We start from the raw sequence: 5891 nt of genomic DNA on the forward strand, positions 1-5891 counted from the left end.
AAGACCCTACAAAACAATACGTGCATATTATACAAAATCAATCAGAAACGAGACAAACGGAAGGCTTTTTAGTTTTATTTTTTGCCTTTTTCCTGTTGGGCTATTTTTTGACATTTGGATATGTATGTATTCACGTTTTGGATCTCTCTCTATGTATATATACACGCATATGTTATATGTTCAAATGCATGCGTATGCATGTTATACAAACTCAGTATATAATATATATCATGTGTTTAAATAACTTTTTTTTACAAAAAACTGGTTTAAAGAGTGGTATATTAAATAATGTAACAAGCTGTTATTATTCATTGAATATGACCCGTTTATACAAATGTCTACCGGTAATTTACCAATTTTTTACTCTTTCTCTCTCTATAAATAGCGCCATGCAGGAGCAAGTTCAGCATCAAATAGAAGAAATGGAATCACAAGTACCTTCTCTCCATACTGGTTCTTCCGTGGTGAGCGTTCAAGAGCTCATCAAAGAAACCATGGAGGCTGTTCCGGAGAGGTATGTTTGTCGTGACCAAGAACCACAAATCCTCTCTGATAATGGAAGCACTCAAACGCCAGTTGTTCCAGTCATTGACTTGGGCAAATTTTCCTCCTTGGACCAAATCATGGGTGATCAGGAATTGCAGAAATTGCACGAGGCATGCAAAGACTTGGGTCTCTTTCAGGTTTTCTCAAACTCCCTCTTCTCTATCTTTAAAGCCCACTTGGACTTGAAGCTTTGTCGTCCTTGTTGTCTCGAATTTTGTTAAAATTATTCAATCGAAGATTAGGCTAACCAAAAACAGAAACTCCACCCTCGGTCGGTCGGCCGCATGGACTCCACGATGTCCAAAGGCTTAGCTGCATAGTATGCATATGCATTCGACGCATTGCGCAATTTTTCTTCATCTTTTTTGTATATGACCCGGGATTTAATTCTTGGAGATGGTAGCAAGGTTGACTTGGTTCGCAATCACTTTTCTATGTCGGATATTGAGTACGTATGTGGTACAATATCGTACTGTGCAGTTTGTTTTTTTCACGAGCATGTGAGTATGGCTACCGGAGAGAAACATTAACCGTATTAGATAACAGTTTATCATGATTGGAGACCTCAAGAGAATTGACTAAGTTAAGCAATTTATTGTTCTTTTCTTTCTTTCTTTCTTTTTTGGCTAAAAAGCCAAAAGAAAAAAAAAACAAGGACAATATCAAAAACATACTCTACCCAATGATCACTTACATATCTCTGTTTTTGCAAGTACTATTCACATGCCCCTCATTGAGAAAACGGAGTTGTCCATCGTTGCAAACTCCTTTTAAGCTCTTGCTTAGGGTTTGGGTGGTTTGAATGTTAGTTGGTTTTGAGTGTTTTGATGGGTAGGAGAATTTAGAATTTGGAGATGTGCATTTGAGGAAGAAAAATGCCATTATCCTAAAAAAAAGAGCACGAAGATAATTGATGCGAGGTGCAAATTGATCTCTAAAGGTAAAACCCAAATTAATTGTTCTACTTTATCCATATAAATATATTAATACAAAGTCTTCTCAAAGTGTTGCTTATAAACTTGCCGCCTAGAGTTGTAGATTTCGGGAGTGGACCTCTCTTCATTGCAAAAAAGGTCTTGGTATTTTTTCCATAAAGGTTTCCGCCATCTAGAAATGCATCGCATTTTGTCTATTCCACTAATCTTTATTGACTTATTTTATTGGACGATCCCAAATTCATTCTTTTATCTTGTTTCAAAATGGTAATTATTTTAAATGTTTTCAACTACAATCTTTACGTACATGTTTCTATTTTGGCAGTTCAATTAGCATGTTTCACTTTTCAGCAATTTCGATAGAATTATCTAAGCATTGGTGGGAAGAATAGGATCAATGAAATCTCAATTTTTTTTCCAAGTCAATTTAGCCATTTAGAGATATACTTTAGAGATTAAATTCGTTTTCTTTCATTGTTGGAAATATTGTCATTTTTATTTTACAATACGCAACGAGGATGACGATGTACATTGGCATAGTTCCTATAAGTATTACGGCTCATCTAATCTTACTATGCTTTGTTTAAAGTTTTGCCAAGTGTTGTTTTTGTCCTTTTTCATACTAGAATATGAATATCAATCTTATGCTCCTTTTATTGCGGTGTTTATCCATTTTTGTTTTTTTTAGATGATAAAATACCAGTTCTTCCTTTTACATATTTATATTTCCAGAAAGACTACCTATAATAAATAGTTTATTTTTTTTCATATAAAAAAACCGGTTCTTCCTATTACATATATACTTTTCCAAAAAGACCACCTATAAATAAATAATTTATCTTTCATTATTTTAGTTATATGTTATGTATCTTCTTCTCTTGACTTTCGTAATCAATTTAAAAAATCTCGTGTAACGCGCAGAGATAAATATTTAGTATCATGTCATCCATATGAATATAAATTCAAATCCTACCAAGAGTCTTTGAAACAGTCCAGTCAGAGGTGTCTTGAAGTATAATAATTAGTAAGATATCATCAATCAAAGAGAATATCTTATATGACTGATAAGAAAATATACTAGCACTTGTAGATATATGAGTGAAGCATATCTTATATAACTGATCCAAATTAATGCTACTTATACTAAAACTGAGATTCTAAATCGATACATTGAATAACGTGATAGATTATAGAATAAGCTTATATATAAGTGAGCCATGTTTGACATGTAATAAAAGCTTGTAACATTATTTTATGTATGAATTTTTGCTAAATTAGTTTGTACGTGGCATTATTTTAACGGATCGATTATAAGAAAGGGTAGCATGGGCCATTGCTCCCTTCACCAATAGCATATATTATACTAATTGAAAATATATACTTATTAAGACTGTATTCTACGCGGTAATTTCTGAACATTGTCACATATATTTTCACGAAGGGAAAGATTGAGGAAGTGATAATCAAGACTGTATTGGAAATTTTCTAAGAAAGTTCAAGACTTTATGCTGAAAATTTAGAATTTTAGAATAGCAATTTGTGCATGCAGCTAGTTAACCACGGGATAGGCCCTTCTCTGATGGAGGATCTAAGGCATGAAATTGAAGAATTTTTCAAGCTTCCCTTGTCGGAGAAAATGAAATTTGGGATAAGGTCAGGAGAGGTCGAAGGTTATGGCGGTGTCACGCGATCAGAAGAAAAGTTTGACTGGGGTGACAGGTTCTTCATGATAATCAACCCCGTAGCCAAAAGGAGACCTCATCTCTTTCCGGAGCTCCCTTTGTCACTCAGGTTGTTTCTGAATCTTTATACATGCAAAAAAGCACATGTCACATATATGTGATGGTCGGGTACATCGTCAAGATAATTGCTAGTTGATATCCTTGAAATCTATGGGACCCATATTAGATCATGCTTAAAAGCACGATATGTATAGAGCTAGGAAGATACACTTGTGGGCTTCTACACAACTTTAGTATTTTGGGCCTAAAAGGCGGTGAATGACAGACTTCCTACGTGTAAATTATAACCTAGAAAATCTCTCTCTCTCAATTCATGGCTGCATCTGGGAATTTGCGCATAACTCACATGCATCATTGGATAAGGTGGGCCTCACATGGGTGTCACCTGATCCAATGGTACATGTGAGCAAACTCACATGTCATATTAGCACATACAAGAACCTTTCACAATCTATGGACTATGGCAATAATACATAATACCTTCCTTTCATATGCAGAAACATCCTAGACTCTTACATTAAGGCGACACAAAAGCTGGCCATGCAGCTACTTCGCTTGATTTCGAAATGTTTAGACATCGAGATAAATGAGATGAAAGAATTATTTGAGGATGGCTATCAAACTATGAGGATGACGTACTATCCTCCGTGCCCACAGCCGGAGCTTGTTTTTGGGCTAACACCACACTCGGATCCTACCGGTATCACCATCCTCCACCAAATCAACGGTGTCGATGGCTTGTAAATTAAAATGGATGGAGTTTGGACACCTATTCACATTCTACCAAATGCATTTGTGGTGAATGTGGGAGATGTCATGGAGGTACATTTTTCTTGCTTGGGCAAACATTTTCCTTCAATTTTGGAATTTTTGACTTGTTTATTTTCCTCTCATTAACTAATGCCAATTTCCTTTTGTCGTTTAGCGAGTATGTATTATCTAGACTCATTTTACTATACCTCGCTTAGAGAACTTGTTAGACCTACTTTAGGTCGCTTGACATAACATACGTTTTCATGTCACATCACCACACATTGAGTCTAAACAATATTTTTTGCCCCTTTAGCTAAAAGCATGTTTAATTAACTCGAACAACATATTGCAAGATTTAGTAAAAGTGAAAAGTAATTTCTTGATTAAAATAATTTAGAATTCGATGACAATGTCATCATATGATTTAATAGTAAATCATGTATTCATCTACCAGTTAAGGTTTTAGGGTTTGTTTGTTCAAGATTTAGTACAAGTGAAAAGTATTTTCTTGATTTCTCGCTAAAATTTAAAGTATCATAAAAAGTTTCAAAAATTATGTGTGAATTTACCTATCAATGCTTGTATATTGTGGAAATGTCAAGTATTTTGGATTACAAAAAGGTCAAACTGTGTGAAGCACCAGATTTATATTAGACCCAAAAAATGAGAGTGAAAGTCAACTTAAATAGGTTCTAAGATCTCACAAGTTCTACATGGTGTTGGTGTATGACAACTTGAGTTCGAAACTCTTGAGACCCCAATTTTGTTTCTATTCCTTCCTATCAAGCATTAGCCTTGAATTTGTTCAATGGACCATTCACCGGATCCATTGGCAATACCAGGACAACTTGTCATAAAAAGGCATTTCATATAAATTTCAACAACCATGAACATATCATAAGATTAGTTCTGTGAATTTACAAGGAGTGTTCAAATTAATCCGAAAGCATGAAAGACCAAATCAGCCTGGACCAAATCGGCCTGGTCAGCTTGGACCAGTTTTTTGGGGCAATGATTCAATGGGGGCCAGGCTACTGGGCTCAACTTTTTCCTTTTTTCTCTAGGCTGGGCCGGGCCGAAAATTTCCTTGAAGCCCAGCCCGTTTGCACTCTTGTCTGATATGATTTCCCTTTGCTTCTAATTGCAGATTCTTAGCAATGGTCTTTACAACAGCATCGAGCATAGAGCCACGGTGAATTCGACAAGAGAAAGGATCTCAATTGCCATGTTCTTCAACCCTAAGCTGGACTCAGAAATTGGCCCAATCCAATCTCTGACGACCACAGAAAATCCAGCGGTGTTTGGAAGGATAAAGGTGGAGAAATATGTCAAGGACTTCTTTTCCCAGAAGCTCAATGGAAAGTCCTATTTAGAGAGGATGAAGCTTCAACCGGAGGAGGCTGTTTCATTTCAAGTGGAGTGAACGAGAGGGATTTAGGAAGACCCTTGCTCGCCAAGCTTAGTTGACGAGCAAACATACTTAAGCGTCCAATAAAAGTTTGTCACATAATGTTGTATATCTATTTTGTCCAATAAGAGATCAAAGGCAGCCAACCATTGGCCGCCTCAGTGGATGATGCCGACAAGATCAAAACAAGTGAAATGACGACACAGAAAGCGAGTAAAAGGTTCATTGTTGGTGATGGTGATGAAGATGACATGATCAATGAAGCACTTGAAAAGAGAAATTGGGGTGGGTGGATAAATAAAAGCCCGAAAGCAATCTCCTTTTTAATATTAAGGTTGAGAAGCGCAACTAGAATAAACAATAACCAACTTCAAACGCAGCAATCCTAACATGTTAAAAAGCTCGTTCATCTGACTGCCCTTGTACTCAAATCATACCCTTTCGTCTCAAATGACTCGTCTATCCAAGACCAGCTTCCACGAACTCGCTCCAACCCAACCCGACTAG

General features: G+C 36.2%; 1 pseudogene; it reads left to right on the forward strand.

Annotated features, from left to right (window-relative positions):
- Window positions 1–422: 422 nt before the first annotated feature.
- On the forward strand, window positions 423–5668 carry LOC115662145 (codeine O-demethylase-like; annotated as a pseudogene).
- The last annotated feature ends 223 nt before the right edge of the window (window positions 5669–5891 follow it).

The sequence above is a fragment of the Syzygium oleosum genome, unplaced genomic scaffold (genome assembly GCF_021117445.2).
Source record: "Syzygium oleosum isolate NSW1041296 unplaced genomic scaffold, Sole_v2.1 Sole_v2.24, whole genome shotgun sequence".
Lineage (NCBI taxonomy): Eukaryota > Viridiplantae > Streptophyta > Magnoliopsida > Myrtales > Myrtaceae > Syzygium > Syzygium oleosum.